This window comes from Octopus bimaculoides, chromosome 6, assembly GCF_001194135.2.
Source record: "Octopus bimaculoides isolate UCB-OBI-ISO-001 chromosome 6, ASM119413v2, whole genome shotgun sequence".
In the NCBI taxonomy this organism is placed as follows: Eukaryota; Metazoa; Mollusca; class Cephalopoda; order Octopoda; family Octopodidae; genus Octopus; species Octopus bimaculoides.
The window spans coordinates 7,363,900-7,380,289 of record NC_068986.1 but is presented as its reverse complement, the minus strand read 5'-3'; the positions used below and the strand labels follow the sequence as shown (position 1 = coordinate 7,380,289).

The 16,390-nt window shown below is 35.3% G+C and overlaps 1 long non-coding RNA gene across 1 annotated transcript in view; it reads left to right on the top strand.

Annotated features, from left to right (window-relative positions):
• Positions 1-13,470, top strand: part of LOC128248093 (uncharacterized) — a 23,613-nt gene extending 10,143 nt beyond the window's left edge. Inside the window, exons 2-3 of the long non-coding RNA XR_008264352.1 lie at positions 1,595-1,706; positions 12,159-13,470. This is a non-coding gene — a long non-coding RNA (uncharacterized LOC128248093). The remainder of the gene's footprint in view (positions 1-1,594; positions 1,707-12,158) is intronic.
• The last annotated feature ends 2,920 nt before the right edge of the window (positions 13,471-16,390 follow it).

Here is a 16,390-nt window from a genome sequence, read left to right as displayed (position 1 = left end):
CTTCCCATGGTTTTGAAGAGCAAAAAAAAATGGCCAAAATAGGTCCGAAGTAGGATGATGAGGAAGGGGGTTGTAAAACAATTTTCGAAATTTTTTCTGTACGAAGATGCCCCCTCCCACCAACCCCATTTCGAAGGCTATTGTTTAAAAAAAAAATTAGGGAAAATTCCCGAAAACATTTCCTCCACGAATTTCTTTAAAATTGTAATCTATGCCGTTTGAAAGGGATTTGTATAAACTTCCATTAAAAGATATCCATTTTCCTGAAAGTTATGAAGGAAAAAGTCAGATTGCGTGAATTTTCCAAAACTCCTCTCCATCCCCTCGGAAACATTCTTTCCCATAAATCCCTATATACTCTAAAGCCACAATATCTAAGCGGTATTTGTAGAAAATTTTGTTAAAAAGTATCCATTTTTCTGGATCTTATGAGGCAACAAAGTTGGGGGCGTATACATCTATAATAATGCCCTTTTATTTATACGATTTTTTCATTTCGTGTTTATTTCATTCACTGTTTGAAATGCACTCTCTCTCGCTCTCTCTCACACAAACACAATGCAAAGTTTATAGATGGGCTGCTGAATTGTAATCTCTATGTTGCTTTGAGGGGAAGGTAAAACTTAAATTGCGTCTCCCTCTGTTGTTGGACTACCGTGACATTTGTTTAAAAGAGAGAGAGATTATGACCGTGATAAAATAATGAAAGCAATATTTACTAAGCAAGTGATCACTATTATACAAAGAAATAATTAGACGTAAAATATAAAAATTATTAGAATTGGGAATCAAATGCGAAAATAATATCAAGAGGGTAGCAGAAACCCGCCCGGGAGGGCGGTCTTTCTGCTACTACATACAATGAAATGATGACTTTCTGGAATACATGTTTAGTTACTGGTATATTGTACGATTTTGCTGGCTTGTCACTTACTGACTGGTAATGAACCAACGAAAAGTACAACGATATCTACAAACCAAATTAGCCATTTTATTTCGCTTTTATTTGATATTTTAAATCTACTACAAGTTGTGTATTTTACAACAGGTGTATGAACGTAGCATAATGATTCAAAACAATACTAAACTTTGTGTCTACTTATCCAAGCTATAATAAAACAGCATTAGCTACAATGTTATAGCTAAATTAGTGTTTCTCCTTTTGTGTATCGTATCCTATTTATTTCTCAATTATTATAAAAACATTTGCTTTGAAAATTCAGATCAAATAAAACTGGACTTTCATACTAATTTACTGCAAGTGAGAGCTCTGATATTAATTTCTCTATTTAATAATGTTTTTATTAGTTTCATAGACTCAAGAATCAACGTTGACAGAATAGGAAATTGCAATAATATCTTAAATTTGTTGCATTAACTGTTCAATTTATATTGAAGTAAGTTTTATATATTTATCGTGGCGTTTATAAATGTAATAAGAATTTCATAAATGTGATTGCTAAGCGTTCTCCTCGTTAAAATATTGGAATAAAGTGATTCAGCATATTTAGAGAAAATAATTCTAGAAATATCTAACACCACTTTCGAATATATTCTCTGAAAACAGATTTATATAATCTTTTACTCGTTTCAGTCATTGGACTGCGGCCATGCTGAGGTGTTACCTTAAAGGGTTTAGCCGAACAAATCGCCTGTATTTTAGACAATCAACCAATGGAAAACAAAGAAGAACCAAGAGAAGCCGTGTATGTATATGTGTGTGTGTGTGTGTGTAAATATTTGTGAGTGTGCGCGCGCATAAATGTGCAAAAAGCGAGTTCTTCAGACGTGTATTCAATACACTATGTTTTACGTTTACCTTTATCTTCATTCTTTCATATCATTGAAGCTGAATTGCATCAATAAAGTCCCCAAATCCCTCATCAATGTTTCTAGGTCTTTAAAGGTGCATGTATGGCTGTGTAGTAGGAAGTTTGCTTCCCAACCACATAGTTCCGGATCCGGTCCCACCGCGTGACACCTTGCGCAAGTGTCTTCCATTTTAGCCTCGGGCCCACCAAAGCTTTGTGAATGGATCCGGTAATCGGAAACTAAAAGAAGCCTGCGGTATATAGATGTCTTTCGTGTCTGTATTTGTCCCATCATCACTTGACAGCCGATGTAGGTTTGTTTACGTCCCTGTAACTTAAACAATTCGACAGAGGCCGATAGAGTAAGTACCTGGCTCAAAAACCTAAGTACTAGGATTGATTCATTCGACTAAATTTTTCAATGCAGTGCTCCAGCATGGCCGAAGACTAATGTCTGAAGCAAGTAAAAGACAAAAAGATACGTTCATCTTCCGGATGAAGTAATTTTAACATTTCGTAGAAGATTCTACAAATGCCAAACCTACTAAACAAAATATATTTTTTTTAAAGTACCAAGTTTGTATGTTAGAAAAGTACAAGGTGTGATTTTTACCGAAATCTAACGAAATAGAAACTCAAAACTCATCACTTTTTGCAGACACTAAACTTATAGTTCACTTTAACATTTTTAATCCACAAACTTGTCGAAAATGTAACCTACCGCCATAACCGATTTTCATTGGTATCTTTGCTCCCAAAATCTTAGGTTTCTTTCTATTTGCGTGTTTTACACATATGTTACTTTAAACGAATATAACTGATAAGCAAGTCAATTCCTGTCATCATGGGTGACTTACTCCAAAATACTGACAGTTAACGCTTACACAACTAAATTACTCGCAGTATATACTGACAGAGCTCCCATTCTTCACCTTTCTCCTATCTACTTACGACAATTCTCCTCCTCTTCCCATTATATTTGCTCTCAATACTACCACGCACACTTCAACTAAACGTCTATACACACATTCTGCAGAGATTCGTTGCACTTGTGTGGTATATATCTCTTCTCACTGAGTTGGTATTCAATGCCTGATCATGGGCAGCGATGATTAAGCTGTCAGTATTCTTGTCACTCTTGCTGAGCGACCTCCATGATGCTTTCTGGTCTTTAGTTTCACGGTGGAACTGACCATGTAATTCCATGCGGAGTAGGGTTTCTTCTCTCTCGTTGGCTGTTCGTGGTTGGAATTCATGAGCATTCTCAAGTCCACTTTTGGTAAATCCCTCTGCATTAACAGCATACTGTAGGAGGTCTTCTTTGCTGTTTACCAAATATTCTGCCAGGTTTCTTCTTTCACTGTTGATGCACTCCTGTACACTAATCAGCCCACGTACGCTTTCACTCTACTTCATGTAGAGCCTGTGTACATTCGCCTTAAGGTGGAGGGCACCATTCATTGTCATTGTCTTTCGGGTAGTGAGGTCGAGTTGTTTAATCTCCGCTTGTGTCCCATTTCAGGATGGGTGCACTATAGCAGACTACAGCAACAGCCCATAGTTTATGGCAGTCACAAGATTCCTTGAGTTGAGTTTTGAGTTCAAGAGAAGTTCGAGGCGCTTCGAATATGCAGTGATGACCTTGTCTTTCATTTTTCTGTGGAAGATACTGTCCAGCTCCATGATCCCAAGGTACTTGTACCCATCATCATCCCGGTCTTCCATTCTCTCCGTTTAGCAATTCTATGTCCCTATAATCTGCCCTTTCCCCCGTTTCACAGTGAGTACTGCACACTTCGAGATGCCGAATTCCATCCCTGTCACGTCATATGTAGTAGTAGTAGTAGTAGTAGTAGTAGTGGTGATGGTGGAGCTTCGTATTTCTGTCCAATCAGGAAATAAAAGAAGCGTAACACCCTTGCAGTCAGAAGTCAAATGTGTTTACTATTACTAGCGATCAATGAGAGAGCTGAAGTTGGCCTTGGAAAGGACCAACTCACCTTTTCTGTTTTTAATTACTGATAAAAAAAAATAATACATATACCGATATAGGTTTTGCAGTGCTTAGAAGGAAGGTGTGTAGTGTGTGATCATCGCACTGACCATGACAAAGTTGTCATGGTGATACCTGTTCAGAGGCTTATGCAGTGTTGCAGAAAGTGTATGGACAGGAGTGTATGAGTCGTACACAAGTGTACGAGTGGTTCAGACGTCTCCAAGATGGACGAAAGCATTTCGATATTGACGAACGTTCCGGGAGACCAAAAACCAGCAGAACTGAGAAAAATATCGCAGCTGTGAGGGGAAATCGTCACATCACCATCCGTGAGCTATCAGATGTGCAGATTAGTTATGGTTCAGTTCAGTCCGTTATCACTGAAGATTTGGGTATGAAATGCGTAACTGCCAAGTTTGGGTCACAACTGCTTTCAGCTGACCAAAATGACCCTCAGGTTTCAGTTACACAAGATCTCCTTGATTATTTGGAGAACGATGAAAACTTTCCGAAGACCTCTGAGCAGGTATTGCTAAGCTGTTGACAAAATTTTATGCAGATTCTCTGCTCAGCTTTCTCTGTCATGGTGAATGTGACGATCAGACGCTACACACCTTCCTTCCAAGCACTGCTGTAAACAGTGGATGTGATCTAGAACGTTAAAACTTAGCGCGCATTCACAGAAGAAAATTTAAGGTCAATTTGGGCTAATCGGCTTTACTCTCCGTGCTTTAGCTTCATTACTATGGCAACAGTTTGGATACTGATTGATCAGACGACATACATTGGCAGTTGCTTATCTCCTTGGTTTTATCGTGCGTTTGATAGAGTTGTTGCAATAAAAGTTGTTTACATATTCGAATAGTCAAAGAGAAAAGAGTAAAAGTTTCACAGAAAATTGTAGTTATTAAATTTTTTGAATTTTCTAAAGATGATCGTTTGTGTATCCGACCAGAGAAAATTGTAGTGTTCTTGCAATAAAAGATGTACACGTTTTCGAATACTCAGGGAGAAAGGAAAGGATAGATATTCACAGAAAGTTGTAGATATTAAAGTTTCAAGATTTTTAAAGACGATTGTGTGTTCGGCCAGAGAAAACTATAGATATGCAAGTTTTTAAACTTATTTTCAAGGAAATTTAAAATACTCACAGGAAATTGTAGATATGCCGGTTTTATAGTGCTTTCGTTTTTTGTTGTTTTTTTTTTTCAGTTGTTCTGCTGTGTTGTATTAGTGTTTCTGTGTCTTCGGCTGCCGATTGGCCAGAGCAGCGAAGAACACGTCCCACTGCTGTCAAGGCTAGCGCTCTTATTATTATAATTAAGGCGGTGAGCTGGCAGGATCGTCAGTACGTCGAGCGAAAGGCTTAGCGATATTTCGTCTATCGTTACGTTCTGAGTTCAAACTCCGCCGAAGTCGACTTTGCCTTTCATTCTTTCGGGGTCGATAAAATAAGTACCAGTTGAACACCAGTGTTGTAATCGGCTCATCCTCTCCTCCCGAAAATTACTGCCCTTGTTGCAAAATTTGAAATTATTATTGAGGTGGCGAGCTGGCAGAATTATCAGCACGCCGGGCGAAATGCTGCGTTTTGAGTTCAAATTCCGCCGAGGTTGACTCTGTGTTACATCCTTTCGGATTCGATAAAATAAGTACCAGTTGTGCACTGGGTCGATGTAATCAACTATCCCCACTCTCTCCAAATTTCCGGCCTTTTGCTTATAGTAGAAAAGATTATTATTCCTAGTATGTTGGCAGAATTGTCAGCACACCGGACAAAATGCTGATCGGCATTTCGTCCGTCTTTACGTTCTAAGTTCAAATAAGGTCGACTTTACTTTTCATCCTGTTGGGGTCAATGAGATATGCACCAGTCGAGCACTGCGGTCATTGTAATCGACTGGTCCCCTTCCCCGAAATTTCAAGCTTTGTGTCTATAGTAGAAAGTATTATTGTTTCTAATTTCTATCAAACTCCTACAACACAGTCACTCGATCTGCAGGAAAACAACCAAATTTTGTAATCACATCCTCCTCTCTTAATCAGCAACAACAACAACAGATATCCTTGATAATCTGATGCAACCACAAATTTCAAACTGAAATAACAACTATAAGATAGCAATTCAGCAACAACAAAGAAACGCGAGCAATTACAACAAGTATTTCTTTATTACAATTCATGACATTCAAACGTTACTTAGAACAATGCCTATATCCAACAGCACAATCGAAATCTACTTCGACAACTGAAACGTGAAGAGACGAGAATGTGGAATTTGAAATGAAGACCGCAAAAGATGAATGAGACTTAATGACATCTGATGAGATACAGTTCTTAAATTCTGTATGAGAAAGGATAGCAGCTGCGATGAAGCATTTTAAATTAACCATAAATGCCAGAAGTTTGTGAACACATAACTACAAATATTTAGAATTTACTTATATTTAAGACTGAACGAGACAAGCCCAGCGGTAATGTCACCTTGGTATAAATGTACACGTAACTGGGTGTTTCTCTATTTAATATATAAAATAAGAGGCAGAGTTTTATTTATATTAAGGCAGCGAGCTGGCAGAATCATTGCCGCGCCGGACAAAATACTTAACAACATTCCATCCGACTTTACGTTCCCAGCTCAAAGCCGCCGGTGTCGACTTTGTATTTCATCATTTTAGTGTTGATAAAATAAGGACCAATTGCGCACGGGGGTTGTTATAATCGACCTACACGCTACCCAAAATTGCTGGCCTTGTGCTAAAATATGAGACCAGTATATTACATAAAGTTATTTACCACCATATATATATATATGTGTGTGTGGCGCAGGAGTGGCTGTGTGGTAAGTAGCCTGCTTACCAACCACATGGTTCTGGGTTCAGCCCCATTGCGTGACACCTTGGGCAAGTGTCTTCTACTATAGCCTCAGACCAACCAAAGCCTTGTGAGTGGATTTGGTAGACGGAAACTGAAAGAAGCCCGGTGTGTATATGTATATGTGTGTTTGTGTGTCTGTATTTGTCCCCCAACATCGCTTGACAACCGATGCTGGTGTGCTTACGTCCCCAAAACTTAGCGGCTCGGCAAAAGAGACGATAGAATAAGTACTAGGCTTACAAAGAATGTCCTGGGTCGATTTGCTCGACTAAAGGCGATGCTCCAGCATGGCCGCAGTTAAATGTCTGAAACAAGTAAAAGAGTAAAGAGAGATATATGATGTGATGTGAATTTATAGAAATAAATCCCATAAAACTCAACAATTTAGTTAAAAATGGAGAAGACAAGTTGTTAAAATATATAAGAGAATTTTAATTCATGCAGACGATCGTTTCGTACAGAGATATAAAAATAATTCACATTCATGATTGAATTAAATAAATTAATTATATATCAATGTACTGTTCAGTGCAGGAAATCTAAACAAAATTTTTAGTGAACTTGAGAAAGGAAATAGTGGAACAATAGAATCTAAGAGATTCATATTTATCCTTATGCGAAAGAGATTAGTCTAGTTAGGTATTAACTATAACTCGAATATCTAACAGGACTCGCATCTCTTTCGCATAAGGATAAATATGAATCTCTTAGAATCTATTCTTCTCTAATTTCCTTTCTCAAGTTCATTATAACACTTCTGTTTATACTTCCTGCACTGAAGAGTACATTAATATATGATTAATTTATTCAAATAATTTAATTTAATTCAATCATTAATTTGCATTATTTTTATATCTCTGTACGAAACGATCCCAATTTTTAACTAAATTGAGTTTTATGGGGTTTCTTTCCATAAATTCACCACACATCATACACAAGTATTATTTTCATATTCGCTAATTTACGCCTGAAAACTACCAGCAAAATGTGAAGAATCAACATTACAAATCTTTTTTGGAAACCTCCAAATTAAAAGACGAATCTACATTCAACCTTCTCGCGCGCGCGCGCGCGCGCGTGTGTGTGTGTGTGTGTGTGTGTGGTCAGCGGTTGGAGTAATTGTCTAAGGGATAAGAATATCCGTTATTACTACCGATGTAAATTATCTGTTAACCATGGGTATGAAAGCATACTAGGTATATATATATATATATATATATATATATATATATATATCGGTCAGTTGCCCATAAGTTGGTGGGGGAAAGTACACTCTAAAAGAAAATTTGAGTAATATTTTATGTAGTCGAGTAGTATATCTTTGGTTATGGTAATAACTGGTCTGAATGTTACCATTCGTTTTACGTCAGCTGTTGCACTTGGCAATGCGTCTCATCAGACCTGTTGGTTGGAATCTTGGTGTCTTTATAAATGGAGATAAATATACAGTTTTGGTTAGTTTGGTGTTGAAAAAAACAGAACGAAGCTAAAAACACTTTTTGTTAAGGAAAAGGAGTTACTTTTACTTGAACTATTCTAGTTTTGGCTGAAATGAGTCAGTATATATTATCTCCATTTGAAGATAAATATACTATGTGCTTCCGGCCAGCAGGTCTGATAACTCGCACTTACTGCCAAGTGCAATAGCAGACGTGAAACCAGTGGTAACTTTGACTGGTTACATGCCATGACCTAAGATATACTCGACGACATATGTGTGTACAGGTGTGGCTGTGTGGTAAGAAACTTGCTTCCCAACCACATAGTTTCGGATTCAGTCCCACTTCGTGGCACCTTCTGCAAGTGTTTTATACTATAGCCTGAGACTGACCAAAGCCTTGTGAGTGGATTTGGTTGACGGAAACTGAAAGAAGCTCTCCGCATATGTGTGTGTGTGTGACTTTGTCCGTAACCACTGCTTAACAACCGGTGTTTGCCTAACTGCCATGTTCGGGAAACGTAGGATAAAAATCAGAAATCAATAGAATAAGTATCAGGCTTCAAAATCATATGTACTGGGGTTGATTCGTTTGACTAAAATTCAAGACGGTGCACCAGCATGGCCGCTGTCTTGTACATGAAACAAACAAACGATAAAAAATGTATGTGTGTAAACCCTCAGGCTTTAGAATATAAGTTAGGAATTAGGAATTAAATGGCCTGTTCTAGTCTTTACAGATGTTTAATATTTCTTATGAAAGAGTGTTTATAACATCTGAATTTGTATGTAATCAACCTTCAGAGCCACCTTCTCTTATCTTTCTCCTTCTTCCTCAACGACCCAAATATATAATGTTTACAAAACAATCTAACAAATAGCTACGAAAGCATATCCGAAGCTGACAAGTTAATGCATTAAATGAAAGACTTTATGTGTATTCTCCAGAGAAAACAACATCAGCGATTTAAGTCAGTTAATAATCCGACACAAAAGGATAATTTTCTCTGTTAAACATATTTACTGCCAAATCAATAAAGTTATTATTTTCTGAAGCCTTATTTTTAACAATTTTTATGCATCTTCTGTTTTATACCATTATCCAGTGATCTATATCATGTGCTAACAATTATTTTTAGTACTTTTACATTCACGGTTATTTGGATTTTGTATTTTCAACGTCTGTGGAGAGGAAGATTATTTGATGACGAATCTCATTAACCATACCATCAAAAAAATTTAGCTTTTATGATCAAACAGCTCCGATATTATAGATTCATATAATGCAAATCTCTGTTGCTACCTTTTGATTTATGTATTAATGTAGATTATAAAACTATACACAATTCCCTTGCCAACACTAAACAGTTGTCTATGTCAAAGAAAGCTGAAATAATTTCAGAAAATAGTTAGGAAAACATTAAACATTTTAAAATTTTAATTTAAAAACAATTATTGTTTTGAAAGTTTTTTTTTTCTCTTTTTTTTTTCTTGATGATAAAACGAACTCAGATCTTGAGATCGTTTTATACATCATAGTTTGCAAATTGACACGAATCTTATATATATATTCATAAATATTAGATTCTTTTAAAATATTTTTAAATTATACATTTTATTTTGCAGTTTACAAATACATTGTTTTAACAATAAAATATACTGTGTGATGGTATATTAATTATAGCTAAAGGTATTTTATCATTCAGATCTCTTAAAAGGAAAGAAATATACTTTCATGATTTCGAAAATAATATTTACACATGTTATAGAAACTGAAGTTTGCTGTTGAAAACATTACCTAAACTTTTCTAAATACACTTGAAGTCACTTCAGCATGGCTCTGGGGTTATAGGAAGCTAACATCGTAACTACGTATGGTGCAGCATATTGAGCTGAAATTGTCCCCTAGCATAATCTTAGATTAGCTGTCCATCAATTCCATATGGAAAATCTCAGATCCTGACTTACAAAATATCAAAACAGTTTTGCATTTGTGAAACTATAAATTGTATGAATAAATTAATTTATATTGTACAAATGCATTATAGAAAATGAACAAGTATTTCATTCTTTTCATTATATTTTTAAGCAAAAATAATGCAATTTATAGAAATGAAACACCCTGATAATTTTATCTGGTATTTCAATATTTCAGGTTTAGGACCCCTTTCTCAGGAACTACAGAACAGAGAAATCAACGAATGCAAACATTTCTCCATAGATATCCTGAGAAAGAGGTCTTAAACCTGAATTATTAAAATACCAGGTAAAATTATCAACTTGTAAATTTTTATAAATTGCGACGTTTAGGCTTTAAAAAAGTATAATTGAAAACATTTAACTATTTTCATGTTTTCTTGTCGATGAAACATTTTGTACTGTCTCAAATATGTATCATCAGATGAAGGCCAGCCGTTTAAAAGGAAGACGAAAATACACAAATTGTTTTTTTCTTAACTAGAAGCTGCTATTTAGTTGAAGCTAAAACAATTTGATAGCTGGCCAAACGAGAAAGAAATATTAAGATGATCTAGCCATAGCTTTTGGTGGGAGAGAGGGACTTGTTTGGTGCCCAGGGAATGAGCCAAGAGAACAATGGTCTGAACAGATATTCACTTGCTTCATAATGTCAAAACTCAGCTTCACTGACCACTAGTTTCTGTTTGGTTAAAATTTCTGGTTGAGTAAAATGTCCAATTAGCTAAATTAGCACAGAGTTACAGTTTAATCTAAAATGAATGCATGTTCACGCCCTAAACTAGAAATTTCTGATTTCTCAAAATATTGGGGAACCAGTAAACCCACAGACAAATAAATAGATTACATTTCCCTTCTATTTTTACTGAATTTTGGTTCGGGTCTCCTTTACCTTTTCCTGGATTACGCATGTTCACTTACCAAATATCTTCCGGTTCTTTTTTATTTGAATTTCTCCGCTTTTCAATCTTTTTTCATCATTTTATTAATTTAATATTTCTTATAGTGATGAGCAGGCAGAATTGTTAAAACGTCGGAAAAGATTTCCTACAGAATTTCTTCCGTCTCTTTATGTTCTGAGCTCAAATCCCATCGAATTCAACTTCACCTTTCATCCTTCTAGGATAACTAAACTACTATTCAAGTACTGGGGTTATCGACACCCCCTCTCACCTCAAAATTGCTGTCCTTGTGTCTAAATTAGAAACTATTTAGTATTTCTAATTTAGACACAAGGACAGCAATTAATAATTGTGTAAATTCTATATAGAGTTAACCAGTATGGCTATTCAGCTATTTCATCACCACCCCACATACAAGAGATAACTTCTGTGAAGTTTTCAATCCATTCGATAAGTGCAGGTTGGCATTTCTTTTCTTTTCGTTTTTTTTAACGCGATTTTGACAAAATAAGTTGATATATACATTGCAATTATAATCCAAAAACAGTATTTTTCTCTTCGGAAATTGGTGTTCATTAAAGATTGTTTAAAACTAATTACTTTGCCAAAATATCAGCAACAAATAGCAGAAAAGATACTGAACCACTTATTAGCAATATAAGGCAGTTACCGTGATATCTTAGGTGGCTGGTACATATACAACTTGAAACAATGCAAACGATAGCGATGTATTGCGGCGTACTGGTTAGTAAATGAGGAAAACAACTTATAAAAGTATCGCAGCGTTCTGAGGGATTTGATCTTTTGAAAAATCAATTTAATTTCATTGAGTGTAAAATATATTACACAAGAGATTAGTTTCAAGTATTTTGTTACGAAGTTATATAAAAAAATAGTTCAATATGAAAAGGGTTATAACACTAAACTTATAGCATATAACCATATAGCATGCATAACGCTATATCAAAGATAATAGTTAAATGCTTGGGTAACTGTTTACAACTTTATGAACACACAGGCACGTTTGTGTGCTCTTGAATGTGGGTTCAATATATAAGTGCGTGTATGTATATAATATTCCAGTTTATGTGTTTGTATATGTGTGTATTCTATGGATTTTTAGTTTTTTTTTTTTTTTTTTTTTTTTTTTTTTTTAGAGGAGTGGGTCAGTCGATTACATCGATCCCAGCCGTCTTATACAACCTGAAAGGATGAAAGGCGAAGCCTACTACGGCCGAATATGAACTCAAAAGATAAATAGCCGCAAGAAATGCCTCAAAACATTTTGTTCGATGCACTGACGATTCTCCCAACTCATAATACTAAATATATAACGAAAATGAGGGACTCCAGAAGTCAAATTAGTGTGTGTGTGTGTGTGTGTGTGTGACTGACTGACTGACTGACTGACTGACTGACTGGCTTGCTTGCTTGCTTGCTTGCTTGCTTGCTTATGTTAAGAGCTCGAGTTCTATAAATATCTTTATTAGTCATTTACCATTTTTTTTATTCAAGACAATAACTTTCCTAAGTCTACCGACATTTCTTGAATTCATCTTCTAAATTTAGTGATGATGAATTTGATGCCGAGTTTATGGTAGGCAACGAAGAACTATGGAAATTATATTATAATCAATATCATCGTCGGGCTTAAAGTTGTCTAATTGCGAACTCATTGTTACTTGTATAGTTATATTTATGTATTCTAAGCTTGAGTGGTGAGTTTTTTTGTTGATTTTTTTTTTGCTTATATTTTGCTACTCGTAGCGGTTCTGTAGTTAATGAATTATGTAAAATTTTGCATAATATGTGAATTTCCAACAAGAAAAAGCTCATATAACAATTATAAAAAACACCAAATAAAAGCAGACAGAAAAATATTTGATCACACTACCAAACACACACACACACACAAAGAAAAAAACTAAACAGAAAATCTGAAAAATGCTCTACAAAAATGATTAACCTCAGTCAGGGGTGTGTTTGTTTGAATAAATTTAAGCAACGACATTGGAGAATTCCATGCTGAATATTTTTGTTTTAATCTTCCCTTTCCAATTTACTAAATGCAAGCTGAGCATTTTATTTGAAGACCCCAACATTTCGAGATTACCACTTCTGCACTTAGTAACATAACTAAGTGCACCATTAATCATAGATACAATGTATGTTTTACGTGCTGAATTTTAGAAATGTCTTGCATAATTTTACAATTCCGCTGACAGATTGTGTGTTCACGTATGAGCAATAGCATACAAGATAAACCTGACCCTCGAAAGCGCGAGAATGCTGAGTGGAGATCTCTCGTCATTCTAAGTTCTGTGGGGGACCAGATGGAACTAAGATTAAGGTATGTTGTCCGTAAAAATAAAAGGAATTCCGTAGGCACCATAATCGTGCATAAAAATTACTTTTCTGCTCCAATACAAATTGGTAAAGTCGTCAGAGCATCGGCTAAAATGATTCGCAGTATTAGTTCTAATTTTGCGTTCAAATCTTACCGAGGTCAACTTTACAGCTTATCCTTTCGATATGGGTTGGCTTTTAAAGGGATTTCCCAAAATGCTGCGCACTGGAATCTGATCCGGGATTACGTGGTTACTAAACGAAGTTCTTAACCACACATCCATTCTCGTTCCTGTTGAACATTTAGTGACAAGAGATTGTACTGATAGCATGTTTATTCTGCTGGTCTTTTATTTGGAGTATATTTTGTTTTGTTTCGTAAGTTTTTGTTGTGAGAAGTGGGATATTTTCTGCTGTTTTCTGTTTGTTGTAACTGTCAGCTTTCTTTCACATCTGATAACTGCAATCTATTGCATTCTAACGAATTGATCTCTCCTTCTCTTTAAAGATATTGATTTGCTTTGATTAGGTACAAGGTCAAATATTACAATGGAGCATGTATAATCAATTAAATCTTCTCTAAATGACTATATATTACAAACTTAGTCAATTGTACTTTTCATATATCGAGATTTGTACTCAGACTGTGGAAGAGTAGACTAATATTTACTCTCGACCTTTTGAATTAGAAGTAATCGAGAGAATGTAAGAATTTTGTTGTTTACCACACGTACAATAAAATTAAGAAAATATACTCCAGTTTAAACAAGGTGATTGTATGAATCAACGGTTTTATGATAACTCCAAAATTAAAATGATTTTAGAAAGTATTATTATAGTTTATTGCGAAACTTAATGTTGTGTCGTTACTGTTTATTCAGCCACTACTTGCCGATAGTGTTTTATATTTCTCTTATGGCGTTGTACAATTTGTATTCCCAATTGTGTGTATTTGCGGGTTTAACTGTTCTCTGAAGTCATCCTATCTGTGTTTATATTCATTGAATGATTCACAGAATTATTTCTTTAATGCCGCGCGCGCGCGCGCGCGCGTGTGTGTGTGCATGTGCATGCGTGTGCATGCTTGCTATGTTTATTCAGCTGCTACATTGATACATAGATATGCTTAACCATCACAAGGGAAACATCACAATCACTATCATCTCACTATTGTAGATTTATTTCTATGATTTTACCTGCACATGAAATTATTATTTATGTTTATCACAGATATTTATATGAATGTGACATCGAAAAGCACATCAAACATTAGTTCACTATTGTATTTCTATACGCTGGTGACCAGCAATTCAATCACAACAGCTAAAAACCTGTATATGGTTATTGTGTGTGCCTCTGCTGCTATAACTTTAGAGATAGATTTCAGCTCTGCTGCATCAATAATTCAATTATATTCCACATATCATTTACCGATATATTCTACTTAAAAGTCTGTGTAGCTTCCCACGAATACTTTCATCCACATTTCATTCCCCTTATAATAAAACAATCGCTAATCTATAGCGCTATATCTTCAAATAACTGCTTTTGGATGAGAGACTCGCTATCAATCTTCAAGAGTTCACTTCCAACGTAACGGTAAAAAAAACTAATACTGAACGTTAATTACAAAGCAGTTTTTTTTTTTTTTTTTTTTTTTTTAGATAAAACAAGTCAATGTAACATGGCTATTTACTGACATTTTATTGATTAATGGCAGAGCATAGGTTCAAGTTTATCTCCCGCACAACAATAAACACTATCTTAAATCGATACTGATAATCATAAGAGTAATTATGGCAGAAACCATAATTATTGATAACAAAATGAAGAGTATTTGTAACAATGAGGGCTATGAAAATAGCCGATCAATAATTCTCATACGTCTAATAATTGGGTCTCACTCGATTGGATGAACAAACCACAAGAAAAGAAAGATTGTGGCCAAATCAGAAATACTACTATGTTACTAGGTTTGATTAGAAATAGAACTTGCAGCTGGCTGAAGCAGATGTACAGACACATAAATGTGCGAGTACATACAGTCATACACATGCACGTATACACATGCACACATACATATGCAAACACATGCACACACATGTATATATAAAAAGTTTAGTATGGGTAAAATTATATTACAAACAAAATGACTTGATAAGTTTATCATGAATACAAGGAGAAAAACATTTACATATTTTCAAAATATGCAACCGGTTTCAATGAAAAGCATTTTTTATGCAAAAAGAAAATTGCACGTACACACGAATAAGATTAATGGCCAGCAGCATCTATATGACCAATATAGACAAATATAATTATATCAAATACGATACAACAAAAATTCTTGGTTATTGAAATTACTTCCGCCTCGAGAGGATGTTACAATTACTAAATGACAATTAAGAGCAAGTATATTCAAAGGGAGATAATTACAAATTCATCAATGCTGACATGTCATTAAGAAACTGGACAAATTGTTTGGTGATAAGACAGTCGTGGACACGTATTTCTGCTTTTATAAACATCATCAGCACAACTGTTATAATTTATCTCCAGAAACCAGGGACATAGATATATACAACGAGTAGACTATATGTATGGCGTAGGTAATTTCTATAATTTAAACAAAAGAGCTAAGAGAAATAACTCGGTATCCAGTGACATGTATATGAACAACATAAACAAATACAGGTATACATTCTTTACATTTGACAGATATTTCTTAACCACTACGCCACGGCATATGGTGTAGTGGTTAAGAGCGCGGGCTACTAACCCCAAGATTCCTAGTTCGATTCCAAGCAGTGACCTGAACAATAATAACATCGAAAAATACCTTAGGAATGAGAACCCAGGTTCGAAATTTCCCCAAGACACCTGAAGAAGGCTGGAGGGTATATCAGCCGAAACGCTGTGTTAACAACAAACAAGATGAGGACAAATATCCGTCAAATGTAAGTAATTCTTCATCTCTTAAATATAGAACTGTAGATACAGGTGTGTCACATGTATTTACAACTATTATGATCCAACTGCCATC